Below are 15,196 nucleotides of genomic sequence, written 5' to 3' on the forward strand. Positions count from 1 at the left end.
GGACTGCTAGATTTCACTTTCCATGTGGAAACCACAGTCGGCGTCCCCGTGCGGATTAGCCCTATGGAGGAAATCTGATGGTCAGCCTTGGATTTCTAACATGGATTATGTTACTATAAGGCCTCCTGCACACGACCGCTGTTTGTTTTGCGATCTGCAAAACACGGATGGCGTCCGTGTGCGTTCCGCAATTTGCGGAACGGTATGGACAGCCGTTAATAGAACTGCCTATTCTTGTATGCAAAACGGACAAGAATAGGACAGGTTATATTTTTTTTGCGGACCACGGAAAGAAGCAACGGATGCGGACAGCACACAGAGAACTGTCCGCATCTTTGAAGTGAATGGGTCCGCATCCAAGCCGATGCGGACCAAAACAACGGGCGTGTGCATGTAGCCTTAAAGGGATTCTGTCACCTCCCCTCAGCCAAAAAACGATTTTAAAGCAGCCATGCAGCACAGCTTACCTGGATTAAGCGGTGCTCTTTTATCTTGAAATCCGTCCAGCAGTTACTGCAAAAAACGACTTTGATCGATATGTAAATGTGTCCTGAAGGTGCCCAGAGGGGCGTTTTTTTCTTCTTAGTGAGCCCAGTACCGCCCCTCTTACAGTGCCCAGCCCGCCTTCCTTGTACTTTCTAACCGCCGCCCCCAGCCTGCCACAGCCTCTCCTCCCCCTCCCTCACGCCGAACGAAGTCTCGCACAGGCGCAGTACCCACTGAGGGCTGCGCCTGTGCGATCATCAGGAGACTGAGGGCGGCAGCTTCATCTTCGTCACTGGGCATGCGCCGAGCCCAGTGACGTCCGATATTCGCTCTTTCCCTCAGTCAGCCTGGTAGGAAGCGCAGAGGATTGCCGATCGGCTGCTGCACCCTGCGCTTCCCCCCCCCCCCCCCTCCTTATACTTCATACAAGCCCCTTTCTCTGTCTGTTTTGCACGTGCCCCAAACTACTCCTTGTGGCCTGGCCTATACTTGTACTGCTGTGATCGGTCTGTGTGTACTGACTGCTTCAGCAGCAATAACTGCGTATTTATTCCTACTAAAATAGCCCGAACATACACAGAACAAAGTGCCGGGAGCTCAGTACCAGCAGTGAGAGGAGTGCAGAGCAGGGCAGGCATGGGGAGTGGAGCACAGAGCAGGGCAGATGGAGGTAGTCAAGTGCAGAGCAGACCGCTCTGTCTTCCGTCTGTAAGACGCAGGGACTTTTTAGCAACAATTTTTCTTGCTAAAAAGTGCGCCTTAGGCCTCATGCACACGACCGTTGTTTTGGTCTGCATCCGAGCTGCAGTTTTTGCGGCTCGGATGCGGACCCCTTTACTTCAATGGGACCGCAAAAGATGCGGACAGCACTCCGTTGCTCCGTTCTGTGGCCCCGCAAAAAAAAATATAGCATATCCTATTCTTGTCCGTTTTGCGGACAAGAATAGGCATTTCTACAATGGGCCGCAAAAAATGGAATGGTTGTGTGCATGTAGCCTTATAGTCAGAAAAATACGGTAAGTTTGGTTAATGGTCGGACATCATCATGGTAATATCATGATGTGTTGTAAAGCGCATCACAGTTGTGGCTATGTGGTCTCAGACAGCTCATGTCTTAAAGGGGTTGTCAAGATTTTTTTTATTTTTCAGTTTGCACCCCAGCAATCTGGCCTCCTCTCCGATCTGGCTCTCTTCACTGGTCTTCCAGTCCCCATCTATCAACTTTCAAAAAGGCAGGGTCACGTATGCCACTGCCGCCAATATTTGGCCTCAGTGGTGACATGTCCCCAAGCAGCACGTCACTGATGGGTCATTTGCCGCTTGGAGACACGTCGTTGCTGAAGCCAGTTATTGGCCGCAGTAGCGCACATGACCCTATCTGTCTGCAAAGTTAAAAGATGGGGCCCGAAAGACCAGTGAAGTGAGCCTGGGAGCAAGAACAGAGCTGCGGGCACAGGTGAGTATAGATTTTTTTTCACGTGTACAGTTTGTACAACTGTCACTTTACATAGCACTTGATTACAAGAGTAGGGACACGCGGCTAAGAACCCTGGCCACATGGTAGGGGAGGTCTTCAAATTAAGTTATTTGCCCAATTTTACCTTTAATACCATACCGAAATGATCTATATTGATCTAGATCCTGCTAAAGAGCGGACAGTGGGCCTCATTTATGAAAACTGCCTAAAACTGTCTTAGTTGCCTTTAGCAACGAATCAGAGCTCAGCTTTCATTTTTTCAGAGCCCTTTAGGAAATGAAAAGTGAGCTCTGATTGGTTGAGACAGTTTTACTGTTATACAGTGGGAGCACCTGTACCTATTAAAGGGCCCCTGATCATCTGGTTCAATCCATTATAAAGGAGTGTGCCACCTTGATGCTTCTTCTGCCTGCTCAGACTGACATACGGGGCATCGGTCTATTCCTTCCCTTCAACAGGGTATTTTACAGGTTCCCTAAACTAAAGAACTCTGTCAGGTCTGTAACAGCACATATGCATGGTCATGTGCCTGTAGACTCATGGTGGTGTGATGTTCAGGAACTAAGCCTGACACATTCAGTACTTGCCAACTTCCCTTTTCAGAGTACACAGTCTTGTGCCATGACCATACACCGTAGACTTCTCTGAGGACGCTGAAATGGCATTGCCAAGCTGCTTAGCGGTAATAGTGTATATGACGCACAGTGCCTTATGAAATTATTCACCGCCCTTGGTGTTTCCTTACATTACAACCCGGAACTAAAGTGGACTTTAAGGGGGTTGTCCAACTCCAACAGGAAATGTTACTTCTGGCCTCGAAAGTCATGAGCTGCTTGGGGACACAGGAAGTGACTACCTGTACATATTCATTCACAACTTTTCAGGTATTTTTTTATTCCACTGTTAGAATCTGGACTATTTCCCCCCCTATTTTGACCCCTAAATCGATGTTACTTCTGGCCCTGTAAGAGCTCACCTAAAAAGAGGGCCACATTTCTCGGCACTTTGTTCCAGTGGCAAGAGTCGCTGCTGCTGCTGCAGTCCCCTGTGGACCAGAAGTGTACACCACTGCAGCCAATCGCTGGCCAGTTCACAGGGCAATTCTTTTTCATTCTGCCAAAGATTTGAAACTGGGAGAGAGGTCGACCTTCCAGCCTGCACACGTTGCGAATTACACACGATATTTCCGCGCAGATTCTTGTGTGGAAAAACTTCCATGTAATACAGTACCAGTAAAGTGAATGAGATTTCACAAATATCATGTGTACTTTTTTTTTCCATGTAAAAATTGACCTGTCATTCGGTTTTAGCAATCCACAGTATGTCAATTCTTTGTGCTGATTTTCTTATGTGGTTTTCACCCTTTGCATTGCAGGGCAAATCTGCAACAAAATCCGTAAATGGATAGTGTATAGTGTGTACCCGTGTGCAGGTACCCTAAGGCCTCTTTCACACAAGCGTGACGGATTGGCTCGCAGTGAAACTCGCACCTTTTTGCAAGAAAGTTCAGTCAGTTTTGTCTGCGATTGCGTGTAGTTGTTCAGTTTTTTTTCCACGCGGGTGCAATGCGTTTTGATGTGTTTTTTTTTTTTTTTACGCTCGTGATAAAAAACAAAAGGTTTACAAACAACATCTCTTAGCAACCACCAGTGAAAAACGCATTGCAGCCGCACTTGCTTGCGGATGCAATGCGTTTTTCACTGAAGCCCCATTCACCTCTATGGGGCCAGGGCTGCTTGAAAATGCACAATATAGAACATGCTGCGTTTTTTCCTGAATGCAAAGATGATGCGTGAAAAACGATGCTCATGTACACAGACCCATTGAGATGAATGTGAGTGAGTTAGGATTCAGTCCGGAGGCTATGTGTTCAAACGCATCGCATCTGGATGGAAAACTCGCTTGTGTGAATGAGGCCTATGGGTGCCTTCTCAAGTGGCAGATTTTGTTGTAGAAATTTCTGTGACTAAAAATCTGCTCCATTCATTTGAATGGGACTTGGAGAAATACAAGTGCTTCCCACCAAAACAACTCCATTCTGATGAATGGAACAGATTTTTAGTCACAGAAATTTCTGCATCAAAATCTGCTGTGTGAAGGCACCCTTAACCCCTTAGTGACCACCCATACGCATTTTTACGGCCATCACTAAGGGGCCTTAGGTCAGGCTGCTGCCTTTTCACAGCGGCACAGTTCCCCCATATATTTGGTATTGCTGTAATTGTACTGACCCAGAAAATTAAGATATGTTATTTATGCTGAAAAATGAACGCCGCAAAATTAATAATGTAAAAACTCAGTGGCAGTATTGCTGTGTTTTTTTTTTTTTTTTTTACATCTCCTTCCCAGAAAGAGTTAATAAAAGTTAAAGTTATGTGTACCCCAAAATGGCACCATTAAAACTACAACTTGTCTCGCAAAAAACAAGCTACACACAGACAGAAAAATAAAATAGCTCTTGGAAGGCAACAATAAAAAAAAAGAAAACCGCTTGGTCAGTAAGGCCCAAAATAGGCTGGTCACTAAGGGGTGTGGGGATTCGCTCTGGTAGTTGGGATAAGCGGATGCAGTACAGAGGCAAAGTACAAGTTCGTAATTGAAATGTCCATGTTTATTCATACATAAGGTCAAACAAAAAACACTCTTTGCAAGGTTGGTGTTTGTTCACACCAAGTAGAAAGTTTGTGCATAACAAAAAACATCATCTTGTCGGCGGTTCTGCCTCCAGCAGTCAAAATGCAGGCTTTAGGTGGCCTGCTCTCCCAACACACAGGTCTCGGCTTTTCAGCCCGGCACAGGGCTCAGTTCCCACACAGGCGATTGCCAGAGCTCCTCTGTCAGAGAGAGGTAATCACTCACAGCTGACACTGCTGGCTGGGTTTTTTATAGGCCAGTCAAGACCCGGCCTGGAACGTGGGGAGTAGTCACCCACGCATCACTTTGACTACTACCAGTAAGGGCTCATGCACACGACAGTATTGCTTTTTCAGTGTTTTGCGGTCTGTTTTTTACGGATCCGTTGTTCCGTTTCCATTGTGTTTCCGTTTCGTTTCTGTTCCGTTTTTCCGTATGCCGTATACAGTAATTACATAGAAAAAATTGGGCTGAGCATAACATTTTCAATAGATGGTTCAGCAAAAACGGAACTGATACGGAAGACATATGGATGCATTTCCATATGTGTTCCGTTTTTTTTTGCGGACCCATTGACTTGAATGGAGCCAAGCACTGTGATTTGCAGACAAGAGTAGGACATGTTCTATCTTTTCACGGCATGGAAATACTGAAACGGAATGCACACGGAGACACTTCAGTATTTTTTGCTGAACCAGTATATGTTCCGCATAATGAGCTCAAAAACCGTCCAGTGTACTGAACGCAAAATACTGTCGTGTGCATGAGCCCTAAGAGCCAACCTGATCAGCTATATAGCCATACTAAAATAGTTTGCGGCTCAGGAAAAAAATGGGATGTTCCTCCCCATTGATTTCCTGAGAGATTACAGCTCCGAGGCCTACATCAGAGGCATGGGTCTGTACCACAAACTCCCTCTTGAAGTCGGGCGTCACCAAAACTGGGCAGTGGGATAGTACTTTAAATCTCCATGTATGCACACAACCCCGATTTTTCGGCCAGTATACTTGTCGGGCCGCACCAGGGTAGCTCTTACAAGGGACACCAGACTCCCTGAGTCCAACAAAGCCACTGCCAGAGTGTCTCCCACTTCTACCTGGCACAGGTGGTTATTGTCTATAGTCTCTCGGATACCTGATGCACGCAGCTTCCTGGCGTATCCATAGTTAGTCTCCATGGGTTCGATGGGGACAGTCTGCCCTTACGTGGCCAGGCTCCTGACACCGCCAGCATACTATCGGAGCCAGGTCTACGGGGGTACACCCCGAGCGGGCTTGGTTGGCACAAGTCTCTGGGTCTGGGATGGAGATTGCTGGGGTTTGGCTGCCCCCCTCCCAAACGAACCCCCTTTCAAATTCCTGGTAGCCTCATAGCGTTCCACCATTTCAAGAGTATTACCAGGAGACACCTGGCTGATCCAGCGCTGGAGGGGGTACGACAAAGCCCTCCAGAACACATCCGCCAACAGATGTTCCAACATAGCAGTGGGACTCAGTACGTCAGGTTACAGTCATTTTTGCAACAGGTGTAATATGGTATACAGACGTGGACAAAATTGTTGGTACCCTTTGGTCAATGAAAGAAAAAGTCACAATGGTCACAGAAATAACTTTAATCTGACAAAAGTAATAATAAATTAAAATTCTATAAATGTTAACCAATGAAAGTCAGACATTGTTTTTCAACCATGCTTCAACAGAATTATGTAAAAAAATAAACTCATGAAACAGGCATGGACAAAAATGATGGTACCCCTAACTTAATATTTTGTTGCGCAACCTTTTGAGGCAATCACTGCAATCAAACGCTTCCTGTAACTGTCAATGAGACATCTGCACCTCTCAGCAGGTATTTTGGCCCACTCCTCATGAGCAAACTGCTCCAGTTGTGTCCGGTTTGAAGGGTGCCTTTTCCAGACTGCATGTTTCAGCTCCTTCCAAAGATGCTCAATAGGATTGAGGTCAGGGCTCATAGAAGGCCACTTTAGAATAGTCCAATTTTTTCCTCTTAGCCATTCTTGGGTGTTTTTAGCGGTGTGTTTTGGGTCATTGTCCTGTTGCAAGACCCATGACCTGCGACTGAGACCAAGCTTTCTGACACTGGCTAGTACATTTCTCTCTAGAATTCCTTGATAGTCTTGAGATTTCATTGTACCCTGCACAGATTCAAGACACCCTGTGCCAGACGCAGCAAAGCAGCCCCAGAACATAACAGAGCCTCCTCCATGTTTCACAGTAGGGACAGTGTTCTTTTCTTGATATGCTTCATTTTTTCGTCTGTGAACATACAGCTGATGTGCCTTGGCAAAAACTTCGATTTTTGTCTCATCTGTCCACAGGACATTCTCCCAGAAGCTTTGTGGCTTGTCAACATGTAGTTTGGCATATTCCAGTCTTGCTTTTTTATGATTCGTTTTCAACAATGGTGTCCTCCTTGGTCGTCTCCCATGTAGTCCACTTTGGCTCAAACAACGACGGATGGTGCGATCTGACACTGATGTTCCTTGAGCATGAAGTTCACCTTGAATCTCTTTAGAAGTCTTTCTAGGCTCTTTTGTTACCATTCGGATTATCCGTCTCTTAGATTTGTCATCAATTTTCCTCCTGCGGCCACGTCCAGGGAGGTTGGCTACAGTCCCATGGATCTTAAACTTATGAATAATATGTGCAACTGTACTCACAGGAACATCTAGTTGCTTGGAGATGGTCTTATAGCCTTTACCTTTAACATGCTTGTCTATAATTTTCTTTCTGATCTCTTGAGACAGCTCTTTCCTTTGCTTCCTCTGGTCCATGTCGAGTGTGGTACCACCAAACAACACAGTGATTACCTGGAGCCATATATATAGGCCCAATGGCTGATTACAAGGTTGTAGACACCTGTGATGCTAATTAGTGGACACACCTTGAATTAACATGTCCCTTTGGTCACATTATGTTCTGTGTTTTCTAGGGGTACCATCATTTTTGTCCATGCCTGTTTCATGAGTTTATTTTTTTACATAATTCTGTTGAAGCATGGTTGAAAAACAATGTCTGACTTTCATTGGTTAACATTTATAGAATTTTAATTTATTATTACTTTTGTCAGATTAAAGTTATTTCTGTGACCATTGTGACTTTTTCTTTCATTGACCAAAGGGTACCAACAATTTTGTCCACGTCTGTAATACTGGGGCCTTGCGTGCTCAGCTGGGTTAAACTCCCACTGATGCACCCGCTGGGCCCGGACTAATACATTTACCTCCAGTATCTCACCCTTTACGCTGGGTTCACACCTGAGCGTTTTACAGCGCGTTCAAACGCGCTGTAAAACGCTCAGCACATGGAAACCAATGCTTCCCTATGGCCCTGGTTCACACTTGAGCGTTTTACAGCACGTTTGAATGCGCTGAAAAACGCCCTACGCTCAAAAAAGTTCTTGAGCTTCTTTGGGGCGTTTTGTCGCGCTTTCCCGTACATAGACTTTCGGGAACGCGCGACAATGGGCGTTCGCTTGTCTCTGTATGCGCGATTGTAAACGCCGGTACAATCGCGCATACAGAGCGCTCCTTTCAGAGCGCTCAGGTGTGAACCCAGGGTAACTGTTGGGTAATTAGGTAGTCAAAATACACCTGCTGGAGTCCAGACGCCAGGAACGGAGCAACAACCTGAGCTCATTGCTCGCGGGGTAGCTTCTCTCTTACTGCTACTTCTCAAAGATCGACAAATATGTCTCAACGGCGCCTGCGGGGGTTATCTTGGGGATCGCCGCACAGACCACTTTGCCGTCATTGTGGACGCTCTGGGATGCTCCTGCTGCTTGTAAAGACATCACATGTTGTAACAGCAGCTGGTTTGTTTCCTGCTGTTGCTTATTGGCCTCCCACTGTTGCAGGTTAGCTTCTACGAGGGCTTTCACGACAGCTTCCATTTTGTCAAGGGACATGGGTTGTAATCTCGCTAGTTTGATGTGAGCCGTCCGGATCAGCTATATAGCCATACTAAAATAGCAAAGTGTTAATCAACATTAGCTTCCGCTAACACCTGAAAATACCGGCTCTTACTTCACCGAGGCCAGAAACCTTGGTGACACATACCTTCCGTCAACGACGGACCCTTGCGCCTTACTACAGGGGTTAAATGTCTTAGAATGGCCTAGTAAGAGCTCATATCTCAATCCTGTTGAGCAGGGGTGGACTGGTCATTGACCCTACAGCAAAACTTCCTGGTGGGCCAATGCTCGGGGAGCCACCTGAACCTTCTTCACCGCTGCCATCCTAAGGCAACTGAAGTAGGAGGACAGAACGTGACAGCTGGTGCTAGCCACCAGAGGGGGAGTTTTTGAGGAGGTATTTTGTGAGGCACTGTGATATTTGGCTCTGCTAGGGTGGTATAATGTGCTGCAATATGATGTTGCTGACCCTGCCCACTTTAAGTTCCCAGTCAGTCCCTGCTGTTGAGAATCTGTGGCATGACTTAAAGAGTGCTTTACACCAACACAACCCAACTTATGGTCTGGGTATGTTCACACAGCAAAATCCGAAGCATTTTGGATGGCAGATTTTTTATTTGGTGGCGGTTTTAGAGGAGTACATATTTACAAGAGTCTTTGGTTATGGTCGTTTCCGTTCCGTTTTTCCGTATGCCATATACAGTATACAGTAATTACATAGAAAAAATTGGGCTGGGCATAACATTTTCAATAGATGGTTCAGCAAAAACGGAACTGATACGGAAGACATACGGATGCATTTCCCTATGTGTTCCGTTTTTTTTGCGGACCCATTGACTTGAATGGAGCCAAGCACCGTGATTTGCGGACAAGAGTAGGACATGTTCTATCTTTTCACGGCATGGAAATACTGAAATACTGAAACGGAATGCACACGGAGACACTTCAGTATTTTTTGCTAAACCATTGAAATGAATGGTTCAGTATATGTTCCGCATACTGAACTCAAAAACCGTCCAGTGTACTGAACGCAAAATACTGTCGTGTGCATGAGCCCTAAGAGCCATCCGGATCAGCTATATAGCCATACTAAAATAGTTTGCGGCTCAGGAAAAAAATGGGATGTTCCTCCCCATTGATTTCCTGAGAGAGTACAGCTCCGAGGCCTACTTCAGAGGCATGGGTCTGTACCACAAACTCCCTCTTGAAGTCGGGCGTCACCAAAACCGGTGACCCACACAGGACCGACTTCAAATACTCAGGAACCTCGGGTCCCTACTAGCCCTCAGCAGATCCCTGAGCTAGGAGCTGGGTAAGACAACCTGTTCCTCCTAGACACGGAGGAACAGGAGTCTAAACTGGCCAAACTGCATGGAAGGGGAAACATAAACAGCCTATAGATATGGCATTTGAGTGAAACCACTTCTACACCTACCTGCCACAGACACAACTTCCTGGATTGTGCTCACTGCTAGATGCTGTAACTGCTGGTTCCTTAGTAAGTCTTTTTCTTTATTTGTGTTTTCCTGTTGGCTTGATTCTAGGTGACCCTGACTCCTTCCGTATTAAGTGCAGGGAGCCGGTGGTCGTGTCCCCTCACTATTGTAGGGTTTTCAGGTGTCACACAGTCTAGGTACGAGGACATGCATCTTTCTATCATAAAGATCTTTGCATGGGCTGAGCAGTCAGGGAGAGCTCTAGGGCTTTTATAGGGCTCACCCATTTGTTCCTTAGTTTGGGATCAAGTCAGTCGGATCTATATTTGTGACTTCGTTTCTGCAACACCATCTGTGACAGCCTCATGCACAAGAAGGTACTTTTTGCGCGTCTGATGCGGACCCATTCACTTCAATAATGCGGACAGCACACAGTGTGCAGCAGGTTTATTTTTTCAGAAGCCCATTGAAGGTATTTTTGGGTGGAATCCAAAAAAAAGTTACGTACTTCCTTTGAACAGAATGCTTTCCATCTTTTTATTGCTGGGATCCAGGAAAATGCAGAGAGCAGCATGAGAAGTGTACAGTCCATTTTTTTTGTGTGTGTGGACACCTTTTTGTTTAACCACTTAAGGACCACAGGTTTATACCCCCCTAGTGACCAGGCCCTTTTTTACAAATCGGCACTCCACAACTTTAGCGGTTTATTGCTCGGTCATGCAACTTACCACCCAAATGAATTTTACCTCCTTTTCTTCTCACTAATAGAGCTTTCATTTGGTAGTATTTTATTGCTGCTGACATTTTTACTTTTTTTTGTTATTAATCGAAATTTAACGATTTTTTTGCAAAAAAATGACATTTTTCACTTTCAGCTGTAAAATTTTGCAAAAAAAACGACATCCATATATACATTTTTCGCCAAATTTATTGTTCTACATGTCTTTGATAAAAAAAAAATGTTTGGGCAAAAAAAAAAATGGTTTGGGTAAAAGTTATAGCATTTACAAACTATGGTACAAAAATGTGAATTTCCGCTTTTTGAAACAGCTCTGACTTTCTGAGCACCTGTCATGATTCCTGAGGTTCTACAATGCCCAAACAGTAGAAAACCCCCACAAATGACCCCATTTCGGAAAGTAGACACCCTAAGGTATTCGCTGATGGGCATAGTGAGTTCATAGAACTTTTTATTTTTTGTCACAAGTTAGCGGAAAATGATGATGATTTTATTTTTTTTATTTTTTCTTACAAAGTCTCATATTCCACTAACTTGCGACAAAAAATAAAAAATTCTAAAAACTTGCCATGCCCCTCACGGAATACCTTGGGGTGTCTTCTTTCCAAAATGGGGTCACTTGTGGGGTAGTTATACTGCCCTGGCAATTTAGGGGCCCAAATGTGTGAGAAGAACTTTGCAATCAAAATGTGTAAAAAATGACCGGTGAAATCCGAAAGGTGCACTTTGGAATATGTGCCCCTTTGCCCACCTTGGCAGCAAAAAAGTGTGACACATCTGGTATCGCCGTACTCAGGAGAAGTTGGGGAATGTGTTTTGGGGTGTCATTTTACATATACCCATGCTGGGTGAGAAAAATATCTTGGTCAAATGCCAACTTTGTATAAAAAAATGGGAAAAGTTGTCTTTTGCCAAGATATTTCTCTCACCCAGCATGGGTATATGTAAAATGACACCCCAAAACACATTCCCCAACTTCTCCTGAGTACGGCGATACCAGATGTGTCACACTTTTTTGCTGCCAAGGTGGGCAAAGGGGCACATATTCCAAAGTGCACCTTTCAGATTTTGCAGGCCATTTTTTACACATTTTGATTGCAAGGTACTTCTCACACATTTGGGCCCCTAAATTGCCAGGGCAGTATAACTACGCCACAAGTGACCCCATTTTGGAAAGAAGACACCCCAAGGTATTCCGTGAGGGGCATGGAGAGTTCCTAGAATTTTTTATTTTTTGTCACAAGTTAGCGGAAAATGATGATTTTTTTTTTTTTCTCTTTTTTCCTTACAAAGTCTCATATTCCACTAACTTGCGACAAAAAATAAAAAATTCTAGGAACTCGCCATGCCCCTCACGGAATACCTTGGGGTGTCTTCTTTCCAAAATGGGGTCACTTGTGGCGTAGTTATACTGCCCTGGCAATTTAGGGGCCCAAATGTGTGAGAAGTACTTTGCAATCAAAATCTGTAAAAAAATGACCGGTGAAATCCGAAAGGTGCACTTTGGAATATGTGCCCCTTTGCCCACCTTGGCATCAAAAAAGTGTGACACATCTGGTATCGCCGTACTCAGGAGAAGTTGGGGAATGTGTTTTGGGGTGTCATTTTACATATACCCATGCTGGGTGAGAGAAATATCTTGGCAAAAGACAACTTTTCCCATTTTTTTATACAAAGTTGGCATTTGACCAAGATATTTTTCTCTGGGTGATCAATGACAGGGGGGTGATCAATGACAGGGGGTGATCAATGACAGGGGGTGATCAATGACAGGCGGGTGATCACCCATATAGACTCCCTGATCACCCCCCTGTCATTGATCACCCCCCCTGTAAGGCTCCATTCAGACATCCGCATGATTTTTTACGGATCCATGGATCGGATCCACAGAACGCATGCGGACGTCTGAATGGAGCCTTACAGGGGGGTTATCAATGACAGGGGGTGATCAGGGTAATCAGGGTGATCACCCCCCTGTCACTGATCACCCCCCCTGTAAGGCTCCATTCAGACATCCGCATGATTTTTTACGGATCCATGGATACATGTATCGGATCCACAAAACGCATGCGGACGTCTGAATGGAGCCTTACAGGGGGGTTATCAATGACAGGGGGTGATCAGGGTAATCACCCCCCTGTCACTGATCACCCCCCCCTGTAAGGCTCCATTCAGACATCCGCATGATTTTTTACGGATCCATGGATACATGTATCGGATCCACAAAACGCATGCGGACGTCTGAATGGAGCCTTACAGGGGGGTTATCAATGACAGGGGGTGATCAGGGTAATCAGGGTGATCACCCCCCTGTCACTGATCACCCCCCCTGTAAGGCTCCATTCAGACATCCGCATGATTTTTTACGGATCCATGGATACATGGATCGGATCCACAAAACGCATGCGGACGTCTGAATGGAGCCTTACAGGGGGGTTATCAATGACAGGGGTGATCAGGGTAATCAGGGTGATCACCCCCCCTGTAAGGCTCCATTCAGACATCCGCATGATTTTTTACGGATCCATGGATACATGGATCGGATCCACAAAACGCATGCGGACGTCTGAATGGAGCCTTACAGGGGGGTTATCAATGACAGGGGGTGATCAGGGTAATCACCCCCCTGTCACTGATCACCCCCCCTGTAAGGCTCCATTCAGACATCCGCATGATTTTTTACGGATCCATGGATACATGGATCGGATCCACAAAACGCATGCTGACGTCTGAATGGAGCCTTACAGGGGGGTTATCAATGACAGGGGGGTGATCAGGGAGTGTATATGGGTGATCACCCGCCTGTCATTGATCACCCCCTGTAAGGCTCCATTCAGACGTCCGCATGTGTTTTGCGGATCCGATCCATGTATCCGTGGATCCGTAAAAATCATACGGACGTCTGAACGGAGCCTGACAGGGGGGTGATCAATGACAGGGCGGTGATCAATGACAGGGGGGTGATCAGGGAGTTTATATGGGGTGATCATGGGTGATCAGGGGTTTATAAGGGGTTAATAAGTGACGGGGGGGTGTAGTGTAGTGTAGTGTAGTGTGGTGTTTGGTGCGACTGTACTGACCTACCTGAGTCCTCTGGTGGTCGATCCTAACAAAAGGGACCACCAGAGGACCAGGTAGGAGGTATATTAGACGCTGTTATGAAAACAGCGTCTAATATACCTGTTAGGGGTTAAAAAATTCGGATCTCCAGCCTGCCAGCGAGCAATCGCCGCTGGCAGGCTGGAGATCCACTCGCTTACCTTCCGTTCCTGTGAGCGCGCGCGCCTGTGTGCGCGCGTTCACAGGAAATCTCGGCTCACGCGAGATGACGCCAATCGGCGTTAGCGTAGCCTGGGAGCGCCGCGGAGATGACGCCTTTCGGCGTTAGCGTGGCGCCAAGTGGTTAACATGGTCTATACCCCTTATGTGATGCTTCACGCCCTCTCTAAGCAAGTATGGGTGCTGGGACTCAGCATTCTGACACAGGACCGAACTATGAATTTAAATTGGCCCTCGAAAAAAATAAAAGTGGCCCCATGTTGTAGGTGGGTCCAAGCTGACAGAAGGCTGGGTGACACAAGCCTGCAGGGCCAACAATACAATATTATGGAAAAATAATGCTCCAGCAGCACAAAAATACCTCTGCAGATGCTGCTCTCTGTGCTCCAGTAGCCATGTTCTGTCCTACTCCAGTTGCCTAGGGATGGCAATACAGTTGAATTCAAGAGGACACCCTACTGCCGCTGGCCAGGAGACTGGCAGCTCTTCTGGGAATCCAGATCTCTCCTAGGAGCCTCCTGGATGTTCTGGGAGAGTTGCAAGATGTTAGGGTGGGTATATATCATGTTTTTATATCAAATATGTTAACAGGCACTCAATCACCAGGAACTGTAGATATTTATGATATCCAAAAGACACATAAACATGCAAACAGCGAACATTAAATATATTTAAAAATGAAAATGGAAATAATGTATATGATGGTAAGTATGAATCAACTAGCTCTATCCGGATATAGTTTATCAATGTTCTTATTGTGTACACATTATGTCCCTTATTTCATATAGATGGTAATATGAATGGCGACTTGATCTCTCATTGCCGCTATATATAGATTGTTATCCCTTGTTAGGCCTCTTGCACATGACCGTATGTATTTTGTGGTCCGCAAAAAATACGGATGACATCCGTGTGCATTTCGTATTTTGCGGAACGGAACAGCTGTCTCCTAATAGAACAGCACTATCCTTGTCCGTAATGCGGACAATAATAGGACATGTTCTATTTTTTTGCGGAACAGAAATATGGAAATACAGAAACGGAATGCACACGGAGTACCTTCTGTTTTTTGCGGACCAATGAATGGTTCTATAAACGGTCCCCCCCAAAAAACGGAACGGAATGGACACGGTAATAAAATACGCTCGTATGCAAGAGGCCTTAGGGCTCGTTCACACGAACGTGTGAAGCCCGTGCTGCGGTCCGCAATGC

The sequence above is a fragment of the Bufo gargarizans genome, chromosome 2 (genome assembly GCF_014858855.1).
Source record: "Bufo gargarizans isolate SCDJY-AF-19 chromosome 2, ASM1485885v1, whole genome shotgun sequence".
Taxonomy (NCBI): Eukaryota; Metazoa; Chordata; class Amphibia; order Anura; family Bufonidae; genus Bufo; species Bufo gargarizans.